At 39.0% G+C, this 15827-nt stretch overlaps 1 protein-coding gene across 1 annotated transcript in view; it reads right to left on the bottom strand.

The window, feature by feature from the left end:
* Positions 1-13866, bottom strand: part of ino80.L (INO80 complex ATPase subunit L homeolog) — a 78414-nt gene extending 64548 nt beyond the window's left edge. Inside the window, exon 1 of the mRNA XM_018231253.2 lies at positions 13489-13866. The gene's annotated coding sequence lies outside the window, so the exon portion shown is untranslated. The remainder of the gene's footprint in view (positions 1-13488) is intronic.
* Between the last annotated feature and the right edge of the window lie 1961 nt (positions 13867-15827).

The raw sequence follows: 15827 nt of genomic DNA on the forward strand, positions 1-15827 counted from the left end.
GTCAGAAAATTGATCGGCCAGGTTAAAAAAAAAAATGTATCAGTCCCAGTGCAATCTATCTCTGTTTGCAGGGCCAAGCAAGCAGATACCCTTAGTTTTCCTGGCAATATCGCTTGAAATGGACTTTTTAGTTGATGGACAAATCGTACATTTAAACGGCCATTTCGAGATAATCGTGGTCTCACGATAATGAAAAGATCTTTTCATAATCTTTACATCTGTGGCCAGCTTTAGTCCCTTGGGAGAATCAGACACCGTAGCTAGTGGTGCCGGGGAAACAAGAAGTCTCACATTCCATTAACACATATTTGGCCGTACATAAGAATTGCAAAACTGCTCATTCACTGTTTTTTTCCACAAAAAAATATCCTGGTTGGGGGGAAGGGGACAGAATTTTTTTCTTCAATTAACTTCAACTTTAATGGAGAGCATTCATCCATTTTACATACAATTTGTCTGGGTGCAAGGAACATCAAGAACACATCAAGAAGCGTAGGAGCAGATTATCCACTACGTGGGACATTAGCTTTAAGTAAAGGGGAGTTCAGTGAACAATAAGCAGAATATAATTTCAACACAAGTCCTATTTCATGTTCATTTTTAAGTGCATATGTATATTTATGTACATTAGTTGAGAAGTATTTTCAGAGGTTAGGACTGATCACAATATTTAAATTCTCACTTCATTTGAAAACTGGAAAGAAGCAGAAGAGGTAATTTTAAAAATATTTAAAAAAAACAAAGGCCAACTAAAAAATCTGCACAGCACGAGTCATTCTTTAACATGCTAATCCCCATATGTAATGAAAGGCACTAAGTTGACCAAGAAGCAGCAACTGATGGCAACCAATGAGATGTTTGCTTTAAACAGGTGACCAGTAAATGTTGCCTGCTGATTGGTTGCTATGGGTTACTGCAAACTTAGTGCCTTTAAGTTAACTTAAAGGCAAACTACCTATTTTTAGCAAAGAGGCACATATTACAAATGTACCAAATGCTCTAGTATCGCAGCTTTACTTTTACTTTCTATAATTTCACAATACCAAAAAGCTGTTAATTCCTCCCCTCTGTGCTGCCCAAGTTATCAGTCGGCTCTATCATTCTGCACACACACTGGAATGGTTAAAAACAGGTAAGTGTTAAGCTGACCACAGACACAAAGATAAAGTTTCGTATGATTTTCGGACCGAGTGTGGATCGTTCTGATATTTTTCATACCACGGCAATTGGTAGTTTAGTCAATTGGACAGGTTAGAATATTTCTTTCAACGATAATATCTCTGCGTGTATTGCCTATCTGACGATATTAATGGGAGACTGTCACTACTATTTGTCAGACAAAACTTTTGTGTGATCTTTGAATTAACGGCCAGAACATCGTTTGATTTCTTCTTTTTACTACTTTATTTAATTATTAATGGGTAGTTGTAGGTTAGTTGTAGGTCAGGAAATTACAATGAACAAGCATCTGTTGGACACAAGGATATATGTGCATGTCTATAGGCCCCCATAGATGGGCCGATATAAGCTGCCGACAGACCAAGTCGGTAACTTATCGGCTATTGTGTAGAGCCCTCTGAGGGGTTTTCCTGATCGAATTCCGTCCGAAAGTCGGGCAGATGCCGATTGGGCAGGGTAAAAAATCCCGTTGGATCACGCCCGCATCTTTTCGTTTATGCGGTCCCGCGATCCAACCGCCCGTTTGGCCTCCATTCTGATCCGATAGTTGGGCCCTAGGCGCATCTCTCCACCGATATGCCCACTTCAATGTCGGCATATCGGGGAGAGATCCGCTCATTTGGCGACATTGTCAAATGAGCGGATCTTCCTTATGGCTTTAAAGGAGAAGAAAACCTATCAAGGCAGTTTATTGCCAATAGATTAGCCACAACAGTGCAAGTTAGAACTCCATTTTTATTCTTTAGAATGCTTTTCCATACCTGAGTAAACAGCTCTAGACACTGTCTAGGTTTGTTGAGGATAGCAGCTGCCATATTAGCTTGGTGTGACATCACTTCCTGAGTCTCTCCCTGCGCACTCATAGCTCTGAGCTCAGATTACAGCAGGGAGGGGAGGAGGAAGCAGAGAGGAGGGAGGGGGAGAGTGGAGCAAACTGAGCATGCCCTAGCCCTGGAGGTTTAATGCGGAAAACAGGAAGTCTGGAGCTATGTGTACACAATAGAAGGAAAGAAATGTGGTGTTTCTTTCGAAAGAGGACTCAGAGCAGCATTACTTTGAGGGTTTACTGATGTATTCATATAGACCTTTTTGATAAAGCTTACTTAATTTTAACCTTTGCTTCTCCTTTAAGCCACATTCTCAGGGCTGGTGGAGAGAGAAACATATTTCACAGTCTTAACATAAGGGAAGTTCCTTTCTGCTCTGTTCCCTTTAAGGAATTAAAAGTTCTCACTGTGAAATAAATGGAAACTCAAAAAGACGTTCCCCTTGCAAAAGAAAAAGGATATTGAGCAAAAACAAGCATCCATAGAAACTGCTGAGCTGGAACGTGCTAAGAATGGAGAAATATCTACTGGGAGTTCTGTGCCTACTGCCTTGCTGTAAAACTAGAGCAGAAATCCTGTGATATTTCATTACTCAGCTTCCAGTCATTTAGCACAGCAGCAATCGCAACAGACGTTTGTATCAAATATGTGTTTTTTTCTTTAGTATGAAAGCCTCAAAGTTTCCACTGAATACATTTATATAACTCAAGTGATGTTAACAGAAGTAGTGGGTGGGAAAGCAACTGAACACAGATTTATTCTACACAAATCAGTAACTTCAGGAAACAGCTTTGCAAAATGGTCATTTTTACAACTGCCGTAGCTTACATTTCTTTAGCTTACAGAAGAGTTTGAATCTACTGTCTGACTTTACATCCCCTTTAAAGGACCAGTAACATCAAAAACAATGTAAAAATGTTAATATACATTGTAAAAAAAATAAATAAAAAAAACACGAAGACTTGTGCTCCTCTTGAGAAAAGGAGCAATCCATCGTTCGGTGCATGATTTCTCTTCCCTGCCTTCCTTATAGGAGATAGCCAGGGAGGAGAAATCAAACGCTGCACTATGGATCGCCGCCCTGACGCCACTCAAGGGACAAAACTGAATTTTGCATAGTTAGCCGTTTCAATCCTCTTTCATAAAATATGAAAATATTCTAAATAACAAGATGACTTCATAGATGCAGAAATGTTTGTTATGCTTCAACACTCAAGATCAGGCCAAAATAAAAATCCATATGTAGAATCGTGGCACATGCTGGCTGTTCTGAATCTGGCTGGGAGACCGCTCATTTCAGCACTACTCAATTGCTAGTAAGACAACAACACGTCCCTGGGAAGTTATTCCTCAAAATGAGGCCCAAACATATATCTGGCATAGCAAGACTTATGAAGGCTCTAATGTAAAAATTAAAGTAATTCTATCAGATGATGAAACAAGAGGATGGGAACTACAAATTAATACTAATCTGGAAACCCATTATCCAGAAAGTTCCAAATTACGGAAATAATGTCTCCCATAGGCTTCATTTAATCCAAATAATCCATATTTTTAAAATCCATATTTTTTCTCTGTAATAATAAAACACTACCTTGTACTTGATCCAAACTAAGATATAATTAATCCTTACTGGAAGCAAAACCAGCCTATTGGGTTTATTTAATGTATACATAATTTTCTAGTAGACTTAAGGTATGAAGGTCCAAATTACAGAAATATCTGTTATCCGGAAAAGCCCAGGTCCCGAGCATTCTGGATAACAGGTCCCATACCTGTTCAATCGAATTTAGGGATTTCATTGAATATAAAAAAAATCACTGCCCTTTATTATACAGATAAGAAGTAGCATTATGTCCATTTTCTTTGTATCCATTTTATCCTCATACAACTGCTTGCGCCTTGAGACTGTGTTCAGTGTTTTTCTTAAAGGAGAAGGTAAGGTTAAAACTAAGTAAGCCTTATCAGAAAGGTCCATCTAAATATACCAGTAAATCCCCAAAGTAGTGCTGCTCTGAGTCCCCTGTCACAAGAAACACTGCATTTCTTTCCTTCTATTGTGTACACATGGGCTTCTGTATCAGACTTCCTGCCTTCAGCTTAAACCTCATTGCCCTGGGCAAGAGCATGCTCAGTTTGCTCCTCTTCCCCACCCCCTCCCCTTTCTACTGTAATCTGAGCCCAGAGCAGGGAGAGACTCAGGCAGGAAGTGATGTCACACCATGTTAATACTGCAGCTGCTATCCTAAACAACCAGAGAGCTTCTAAAGCTTTTTCTCAGGCATGGTAAAACATTCTACAGAATAAATATAGCATTCTAGCTTGCACTATTGCAGCTAATCTATTGGCAATAAAATGCCTCCGTCGCTTTCCTTCTCCTTTAAGCTCAGAGGGGTTGTTCATCTTCCACATACAGTACTTTTTTACCAATAGGACACCACAAATAAGTAATAGCTTGTTTCAATGGTTTTCCACATTTTAATGTGGACTGTTTATTTCTAAAATGCAGGTTTAGAACTAAAAAATGTTCCTCTCTTTGGTGTTTCAGTGTGACAGCTCAACAGAGATCCATGTGCTGACTCTGATCGATTACAATTTGCTACATTAGTTGTAACAATAGTTGCCAATATCCTACAGTCACTGCTGTTAAGAAAAGTATCAGTTCTAAAACTGGATAGACGTGCAGATTATTAGGCTAGATCAGACGGACGAACGAACATGCATTCCAATCATCCAACTTGAAACTAACCCTTCAGATTAATATAAAGTAGTAAAGAGAACAAATCACACAATGTTCTGGCCATTAATTAAAAGACAGCAGTAGTATGAAACAGTGGCGTAACTAGACCACTAGGCCCCCAGGTTGACCATTTTTACCAAAATTAATTTAAATAGTATATGAATTAGGACCTTATGGGGCCCCTATACCTCCTGGGCCCCCCTGTAGTCGCAGGGTCTGCTTCCTCTATAGTTACGCCCCCATATGAAAGTTATGTCCGACAAATAGTAGTGACAGCCTCCCATCGATATAGTCAGATAGGCAATACATGCAGCGATTATCAGTAGCCAATATAAATCTTTTAACCTGTCCAATCGGCTAAACGACCAATCACCATGGTACAAAAAATGTCGGAAAACTCCATACATGGTCCAAAAATCGTTATGAACCTTAGTTTCGTACGATGGTATCTTTGCGCCTATGGCCAACTTAAGAACTACCTTTAAGGGTTATGCTGTGCAAGGCGGAAGAAAAGAACTGTATCACTGACCCCCAAGCTTGCCCTTCTCAGAGCTGCTACAACAAGACATTAGAAGGTGAAAACAAAACTTTAAAGGGATCCTGTCATCAGAAAACATGTTTTTTTTCAAAACGCATCAGTTAATAGTGCTACTCCAGCAGAATTCTGCACTGAAATCCATTTCTCAAAAGACCAAACAGATTTTTTTATATATTTTGAAATCTGACATGGGGCTAGACATTTTGTCAATTTCCCAGCTGCCCCTGGTCATGTGACTTGTGCCTGCACTTTAGGAGAGAAATGCTTTCTGGCAGGCTGCTGTTTTTCCTTCTCAATGTAACTGAATGTGTCTCAGTGGGACATGTGTTTTTACTATTGAGTGTTGTTCTTAGATCTACCAGGCAGTTGTTATCTTGTGTTATGGAGCTGTTATCTGGTTATCTTCCCATTGTTCTTTTGTTTGGCTGCTGGGAGAAAAAGGGAGGGGGTGATGTCACTCCAACTTGCAGTACAGCAGTAAAGAGTGATTAAACTTTATCAGAGCACAAGTCACATGACTTGGGCAGCTGGTAAATTGTCAATATGTCTAGCACCATGTCGGATTTCAAAATTGAATATAAAAAAATCTGTTTGCTATTTTGAGAAATGGATTTCAGTGCAGATTTCTGCTGGAACAGCACTATTAACTGAAGTGTTTTGAAAAAAAAATTCCCATGACAGTATCCCTTTAAACTTCAGTATTAGAAAAACGGTCAATTAAAAGCAATTGAAAAAAAAAGTTTTCTGGTGAACTACCTGAAAGCAATTCAACTGAAAAAAAGTCTGGAAAATGAAGTAACCCTTTCAATTTCAAAAACACATCCTATACAACTGCAGCCATTTGCATTTGATTAGACTTTACTGAGGTTTGTATCATCTGTCTTGGAATCTTTTAACCACTACGGGAAAGACTACTTCAGAAAAAGGCTTCTTCAAGGCATTTATGGTTAAAATGTTCACCAGGAACTTCATGCACTTTATATATATGCAATTTCACCATCACTGTAAAATTTGGCAGTCAATTCACACAGTCTCCAGCACCAGAGGGAAGAGGCAGACAGTTTGCGTAACTAGTAAGTAGCTGGTGAAGTTACTGGTGAAGCAGAATTACCATATATACTCGAGTATAAGCCGAGTTTTTCAGCACCCAAAATGACTGACCTAACCCTGAGGATAACTATGTGATTATCTTTTATTCCTCTACTATCCTGCCGATGCGAATTTTTTTACATTTTTTAAAATAATTTTAATGGAATTTTTCTAGTTACTTCACAAACATAGATTTCGTAAACTTGTTTACAGATATTTTCTAATTTATTCCAATAAATATTATACCGTAATTTCATTTGAAAGGGGGCCCATCATAACTGGAAACAAATAACTCACTTAACTGGAGTGAATGCTTACTAATAATTTTTTATATTATTGTATTACAATTGTATTATATTGTATGATTTAGTTTGGTAATACCAATGGTTCCTTAGTGTCCTATTTTAACCTAACATTTTATTTATTCTGCAAAAATGCAGCTGTGCTGTTTGCCACTGCAAATTGCTGACTCATTCTGTGATCAAAGCAGTCAAAGCATGTTGAATCTGTCAGCAACTCACAGCATGAGTGTGTTGTTTTAGCCAGAAAAAAATTAATTTGAGAAAATCAGTGACAGTTCCTCTTTCATATTGAAAGTTTAGTACATTCATTCTTGACTTTTATATGAAATATAGCAAATGCTACCACCTGCAGAGATTTTTTTTAAGAAGGGTTTTTTGATTATTGAAACTTACCAGTAGCTACTGCATTTCTCACCCTAGGCTTATACTCGAGTCAATTAGGTTTCTCAGTTTTCACAGGTAAAATTAGGTACCTCGGCTTATACTCGGGTCAGCTTATACTCGAGTGTATACAGTATCTTGCAAACTGAAAAGAGTTGCGATATCTGAAAATATGGTAAAGTTCTGGAAAATGAATGCCTCCTCAATTATACTGAAAGCTATCTTCCATCAATGCCAGGCTGGAAAATGATTTACAAGACGGGCAGGTTGAGAATTAGGGATGCGCCGAATCCAGGATTTGGTGGGCTCTGGCTGCTGTTGAGAAGCTAAGCTTAGGAAATATCTAAAATCACTGAACCATTTCCAGGAAGTGAGGTTAAATCAATTTATACACAAATTAGAAAATAGACAGAGCTCTGCTTTGAAGGCAAAGATCTTTGCTGCCAAAAAGACAGTGGCCTTGAGCTGGCATTGAAGCACAGAACATAAGATGTAGCCTTTATGGCCTAATTTTTGGTTCAGTTTAGCTTTCCTTTAGGTGGCAGACCAGGGAGGGGCTCTGAAGGGAGAATCTAGGCACACACTGGCAAATATCCACTGACGTAACCCTATCTGACGCAGCAGGATCCTGTTAGGACACAGTTTATTTCAGCAGCAGGCTGGAATAGAAAATACTTATTTGCAGCCTATTTTTAATCCTGATCCAAAGGTGGTGATGGAGATAGAACGTATCCAAACACAAATGATAGTTGCCAATCTTCTGCATCCCTAACTCTATGCATTTATCTCTGAAGAACATTAATGGGGTTGTACATCTTTGAGTTAACATTTAGGGTGATGTAGAGAGTGATATTCTAAGACGATTTGCAATTGGTTTTCATTTGTTATTATTTGTGGTTTTTAAGTTATTTAGCTTTTTATTCAGCAGCTCTCCAGTTTACAATTTCAGCAATCTGTTTTGCTAGGGTCCAAATTACCCTAGCAACCATGCATTGGTTTGAATTAGAGCCTCTTCACTTGCACAGATAACTTTTTTTTAGCAAAGGCATAACCTTCCAAGCAGCAAGTTTTAAAAAGCTTCATTAAAATTTGGCAAAATACCCATATAGTGGTTACGGTTGGGATACCACGTCCTTCAAGGACATACTAGATTATTATGCTGGGAGATCTCTCCTTACCCCCCTCAGAAAAACTATAAAGGCAAAGCACACACGCAAGACAAATACAGATTTGGAAGAAGACGTAAAATTTTACATGGTCCCGCTACTTAGAAATTAAGTTTAGTGCAAAATATGTGTGGCAAAGGAAAATGCTTTTGCAGGTATGAAGTATGACACTGTGCAACACAACAGGCCAGGGGTATAGTATAGGATTTCTCTCTCCTTTAAAGTTCTGGGCAACTGATTGCACCAATTTTTTTATTAAAACTGATGCAATTTTTTTCTCAAAATCAAATAAGCAAATTAGGATTCAGATGAACCAAATATTTTATGGAGGATTAACTATTTGGTAAAACCCAACAATTCTTGATTTGCTGCACGCCTACAAAAAAAATTTCAATTTTCCACTGGCCAGAGTGCTATATGACTGTGGGAACATATGCACTGAAACAAAAAATGTGGACTTGCAACAAATCTGAATCCATTACAGTGGTTGCTACCTTGCAGCCCTGAGTTCTCTTCATCCAATCTGCCTACAAGGAGTTTTCTCATTCGCCACATGCTTACATGGGTTTCCACTGAGTTCTGCAATGTCCTTTCTCATTTTAAAATAATTTAAAAAAAAGTTAACGGGCTCATATCAGAACTGACCAAAGTGTGTGTGATAAGTTCCCTAAACTGTAAGCTTCACAGACAGGTGTAAATGATATAATCTCTGTAAAGACCTGCAGAATATGTTGATGCTATATAAATGGGTAACTGATTTAGTTGAACTGATCCTGTTCAATTTGTGCCCATCAAAAATATTGTCCTTGTTCACACTAAGGGCCATGGCAGATCTATGGTGGATCTATGTCACTATTTTTACAGATCTTATGGGACAATATTGATGGAAATTATCCCTTGAAGCTAATTTCTTCATGTTACATAGTTACATAGTTACATAGTTACATAGTTAAATTGGGTTGAAAAAAGACAAAGTCCATCAAGTTCAACCCCTCCAAATGAAAACCCATCATCCATACACACACCCCTCCCTACTTTTAATTAAAATTCTATATACCCATACCTATACTAACTATAGAGTTTAGTATCACAATAGCCTTGGATATTATGTCTGTCCAAAAAATCATCCAAGCCATTCTTAAAGGCATTAACTGAATCAGCCATCACAACATCACCCGGCAGTGCATTCCACAACCTCACTGTCCTGACTGTGAAGAACCCTCTACGTTGCTTCAAATGAAAGTTCTTTTCTTCTAGTCTAAAGGGGTGGCCTCTGGTACGGTGATCCACTTTATGGGTAAAAAGGTCCCCTGCCATTTGTCTATAATGTCCTCTAATGTACTTGTAAAGTGTAATCATGTCCCCTCGCAAGCGCCTTTTTTCCAGAGAAAACAACCCCAACCTTGACAGTCTACCCTCATAATTTAAGTCTTCCGTCCCTCTAACCAATTTAGTGTAGTTGCAAAACTTTTACAAATATGGCATGAATGTTTCACTATATGAGAAATATGGGCACTGTTACTTTAAATATATGACACTTGCATATGTCTAGGCACAGATATTTATTATTATTGGTGCATTTTTATATTTATGGATATGGCCATCATATGTATTATGGGATAGGCATTGACAGGATATGTCACATGATTTAGAGCACAAAGTCACTTTAATATGGTCACATGATTTTTCTATGAATTATAATACGAAATTAATTGCACATTACTCTTATTTAAAACTGCACTAATGGACATGGCCCTCATATGAATTATGAGATAGGAAATGACAGGACATGTCACATGATTTTGAATGTATAGTCATTTTAATATGGTCACATGATTGTTCTATGTATTTTTATACGATACTAATTGCACATTGCTCTCATTTTAATATTGCACGATAGCACTTTAAGCCATATGAATTATGTATGTATAAAGAATATTGAATGTTTTTGTCCTGATCTGTTAATATTTTGGGTCGTTTTTTTATTCTGTTTTCTGTTTGGAATTGTGTAAACAATAGGGTTTCCCTTAGCAGTAGTTGCTTAGCAACAATGTAAACAGATGCGCATGCTTCCTGTTCAAATCCACGCAATGTCAGTGAGAACATAGCGCCACGTCACCAAGTCAGATGATTCATCGGCGGAAGTGACGTCACATACCCGGAAGTATAAGAAGCGCGCGAACGAACCGCCAAGTTAGTGATTGAATAGAGTATTTATATCTCTACCAAACTCGGTAAGCATCAGAACCCCCTTGACAAAGGCCTTGGTGCCGAAACGTTGGGGCCATTCTCGTTTTGCTGGTAGGTGTATCCGCTCCTTGTTGATATCTTGCTTGCCATATATAATCAATAAGTGGTTGATATTATATACTATTTTTTTAATGCTGTATAAATTATGCCATGTGTTTTATGGTGCTGTTCTTGTAAAAAAAAAAAATCCTGCATAAAGTAAAACTTATTTCTTTGAAACCACTCTTATCTTCTAAATTGTGTTTGTGTTGAGTGTGCGAACATATGGATAAAGTACATTGTTATAGGTTACCTTAAGTAGGGGTAACATTTGTTTCTGCACCTCTGAGTATTTTCTGAAAGATTTGGTGTGCCCTCCATTCACTATGTCTATGGTGGATCTATGCCAGGAGATAAATCGTCAATCGACTTCTTGATCCCAACATCACAGTGTATTGACATGCACGGCACCAGCCTGAGTGCCCAGAAAGCCAGTTTAAATATGGAAATGAAAAAGTATGTATTACAACAACGAATTCTGCTTTGTCTGGGCACTAACAGGCCAAAGAAAGTAGATCAGTATTTTCCAGAGAAAACGCCTAGTTTTGCATGACGCTAAAGGATTCAGCCCTATTGTAGACCAATTAACTGCCGATCATTAAAGTGACACAAACCTACTTATAAAGTTAAATAGAAGGTCTGACTTGCAACAAACCATTGAATCACTGTGTATGGACTGAATCCATATCCAGTAAAAGCCAATACATGCATATATCTCTGAGCACTTGGGTCTAATTCAATCTGACTGCCAACATACTGATGCCTGCAGTATTAACGAGCCCTTCTGCCCTTAGGCTGACAAAAAGACCCATACACTCCTTTGGCAATGCTATTATCTGGTCCACAAAAATATGGAATAATGTATAACCAGCCCACCACATGGAAAAGGTCAGACAGCTTAATTTTGTCAGTATGGCATTATACCAACAGGCTGCAACATGGGCATATTCATTTTCCTTGGTACCCAATATGCCACTAATTGGTTCATGGTTCATCTTTTGACAGCATATTAGAGTCCAGATGCCATTTATTTCTAGTTATGCATCAAACTGAGATTTGTTTTCCTTCTGTATAAACTAGTAGCTCAAAGAGGCTTTAAGGCTCTTGTGGTCAGAGGGCACAACTCTGGAGCCAACCCTAATGCCCCCCCCTTGAATGTGTAGCAGTTCTACAGGTATGGGACTGGTTATGCAGAGTGCTCGGGACCTGGGGTTTTCTGGATAACGGATTTTTTCGTAATTTAGATCTTCATACCTTAAAAGGGTTGTTCACCTTCCAAACACTTTTTTCAGTTCAATTGTTTTCAGACTGTACACAAAAAATAAAGTATTTTTTCAATTACTTTCCATTATTTATTTTTTACTGTTTTTCCAAAATCTAAGTTTAAAGTGGAATGTTCATGTCTCTGGTGTTTGAGTCTGGCAGCTCAGTAATTCAGGTGCAGACTCTGAACTGTTACAATTTTGCAACATTTAGTTGATACATTTCTCAGCAGCATCTCTGGAGTATTAGCAACTGTTGTATCAATTCTAAAAGCCATCTGTAATGAAACCCAGAGATTCTGCTCAGCAAGGACAAAGATAAGAAATGTATCCATTTAGAACTTCCCAGGGCTGCTTCAGAAGGTAAAAAATGACATTTTACACTTCAACATTACAAAAACAATCACCCTTATAAAATAGAAAGGCATTGGAAAAAGTCGTTATTTCTGGTGATCTATCTGAAACCAACTAGTTGTTTGAAGGTGAACAACCCCTTTAAGTCTACTAGAAAATCATGTACACATTAAATAAACCCAATAGGATTGCTTTGCACACAATAAGGATTAACTATATCTTAGTTTAGGTCAAGTACAAGCTACTGTTTTATTACTACTACAGAGAAAAAGAAATTTTTTAAAACTGTGGATTATCTATTATAATGGTTATAACAGGTTTTTGTTATTCGTAACTTTCTGGATAACGGATCCCATACCTGTACACTCACCCTACTTTATACACATAATGTGTAATGATAAAGCTATATATATATATATATATATATATATATATATATATATATATATATATATATATATATATATAATATATAAGCCATGAATATCTTGTAAATTCTATCCTTATAAACGGTGAGTAGTAATGTCATCAGTTATAAACGGTGAGTAGTGATGTCATTTCTGTCATATGACTCACTGAAACATGTGTATTATAATAAATAAAGTACCCCCAGTTGCAAAATAAGGTCATGAAACTCCTCAGTAACTTATAATATCCTTATAATTTATAAGAGGCGGTACTTTAGTCAAGATTTGTTTTATATATATATTGGGAAAAAAGGCAAACAAAAAAAAAGTTTGCTTTTAGCTTTTTTAGTTAAGCAGGGCAGTTATTTCTGGATACAGGCCAAAGGTATAGCAGATGAAAGGTCTGATGCTGGGACAGTGGGACCCCCTGGGTTGGTGGGCCCTGAGCCAATTGCACTTTTGCCTATTAAACAGGCCCCGAGAGCATATTATTTAAACTATAGGTAGTAATGAAAAGAAAATTTTTCAAAAAGCATAAGAATCTCAAGTGCATCTGGCCTTCCATCAAACATAGAGTGTAAGCTCTGCGGGTCAGGAAGCCCATGTCCCACGAATAGTTCCTGTTTGTACTTCCGCTCTCACTAGCAGCGTTCTGCGCCGCGCTTAGGCCACACAAGCGAAGTTCAGTAGTAAATCCACAGGGTGGGCACCTTATTATTGAATGAATGATCTCCTCCTCCCAAATCCCCCCACCCCTTCGGCTTCCCCCCCTTCTCCATCCTCCCTGCGCCCCGTTTATGCTTCTCCAGCCTCGGTGCGTTTCTACAGCCCTTTTCCCCGAGCCGTTTGGCTTCTCCATGCTTCGGTGACGCAGCGACTCGGAAATACAGACGCCAGGCAATTTATTCGCTCCATAAGCAGCCTAGGCTCCCCCCATCGCTCCCCAGGCCTCACCTCAAGTCGTTTCCCCCGGGGCCGGCGCAGGCGGCTGGATATCGGGGTGCACACAGAGCGGGCCGTGCCTTGTCAGCTCCTGCAGGCGGCGGCCGCTCTCCCTCACTGAGAGAGCAGGGAGACAGGGAGCCATGGCGGGGGGGAGCGGCGCCATTACCCCAGGCCAGAGCAATCGAATCAGAGCCTCCCTCATAACTAGCTTTTGCTATATCCCGGTCCGCATACAGATCAGAAACCCCCAAGCGCAGCTTCCCGCGGTAGAAATGGTTCGGTATAAACAGGCGCCGAACGCTAATTCGCTCCCCGAACCCTATTTCTGTAAGGGTTCGTTCGATGCAATTGGTGAGTCGATTGAGTGGGCCTAGCCAGAGTTGAGGCGATGGCCGAACAGCAGAAGAGACGTCACATTGACGTGTAAGGTAGATCGCGGAAGAAGGAAACTCTCGCGGTCTCTGCAGGAGCGTGACACGAGGGAAATTACGTAACGTTAGTACTACGTATTGTTACAGGGAAAGGTCATTGCAACCACGTGTGCGGTCATTTTGCCGAAAAGCACCCAGTAAACACCCTCTTTTTTGGCTCATATTGGTAATTTGAGTTTAAAACGTCACAGGGCAAATATTTTACATGTTGCAAAGGAAGAGACATTGCTCAGTTATTATCCCACCCCCGTCTCGTTTGCGCATGATTTCTATGTAGAATGAGCACAGTGTAAATATCTTTGCTATATTGTTACATTAGTATTTCATGAAGTTAAAGGGATACTGTATTGCTGCTCCAGCAGAATTCTGCACTGAAATCCGTTTCTCAACAGAGCAAACTGATTTATTTATGTTTAATTTTGAAATCTGACATGGGGCTAGACATATGGTCAGTTTCCCAGCTGCCCCCAGTCATGTGACTTGTGCTCTGATAAACTTCAGTCACTCTTTACTGCTGTGCTGCAAGTTGGAGTGATATCACCCCCCTTCCCCCAACCCAGCAGCCAAACAACAGAACAATGGGAAGGTAACCAGATAGCAGCTCCCAAACACAAGATAACAGCTGCCTGGTAGATCTAAGAACAGCACTCAGTAGTAAAATCCAGGTCCCACTAAGACACATTCAGTTACATTGAGTAGGAGAAACAACGGCCTGCCAGAAAGCAGTTCTATTGTAAAGTGCTGGCTCTTTTGAAAGCACATGACCAGGCAAAATGACTGAGATGGCTGCCTACACATCAATATTACAACTTGAAAAAAATACACTTACTGGTTCAGGAATTTAATTTTATATTGTAGAGTGAATTATCTGCAGTCTAAACAGAAAAAAGAAATGACCATAAAATTCATGACAGAATCCCTTTAAGGGGTATTGTAGTATTTAGTTACAATGTACCTTACATTTATACATATAAGAAATTGATATGCTTCTTCATAGAGACTTGCTCTCTCAGTGGTGTCCTCCTAAGTCTGTACTCATTATCTTATTAATTGTAAACTATCATTATGCATGTTATGTGGGATTGATTTTGTGACTCACTTTCCCTTAAATAATGCATTTGTTATTTACAGGGATGAGCCTATGACTTCAGGCAATATTTAAATTGTATCAGAATAAGGATGACATTTTTTTAAAACATAATTTATATAAGACTTACATGCAGCTAATATGTGGAGATTTACTTGGTGAGCAATCGGGACATTTCCACCCAGACCTTATGGATCCCAGCTATGTTCTAAAGGTCCCCATAGACGCAAAGTTTTTTCTTTGACGAACGACTGATTTTAGTGCAATCCAACCAATCCGTCCAATTATCGTGAGGTTAGTTGGAATCGAACGATCGTGCATCTAACGGTTTTTTGTCAGAAAATTGATCGGCCAGGTTAGAAAATTTTCGTTGGTCACAGTGAAATCTATCTATTGTCCAATTGTTTGCAGGCACCAATTTTCTGCAGTTTTTTCCTTTTATTTATATTCACCACCAATATCAACGTTTCGGGGGGTACAACCTCCCTTCGTCAGGATAGCTGACGAAGGGAGGTTGTACCCCCCGAAACGTTGATATTGGTGGTGAATATAAATAAAAGGAAAAAACTGCAGAAAATTGGTGTGTGCGGATCCATAATTGAAACTATTGCCATTGGAAGGCCACGTCAGGCCGAAGGATAACCAGCACCACTAAAGCAGATAAAGTGAGTAAAATTCCAGGTGTGCGGTGTAACCATTTCAATACAATTGTTTGCAGGGCCAAGCCGGCAGCTCCTCTCAGTTTTCCTGGCTTCAACTAGACAACATCGCTTGAAATGGTCTTTTTAGCTGATGGAAAAATCATACATTTAAACGATCGTTTCAAGATA

The sequence above is a fragment of the Xenopus laevis genome, chromosome 8L, assembly GCF_017654675.1.
Source record: "Xenopus laevis strain J_2021 chromosome 8L, Xenopus_laevis_v10.1, whole genome shotgun sequence".
In the NCBI taxonomy this organism is placed as follows: domain Eukaryota; kingdom Metazoa; phylum Chordata; class Amphibia; order Anura; family Pipidae; genus Xenopus; species Xenopus laevis.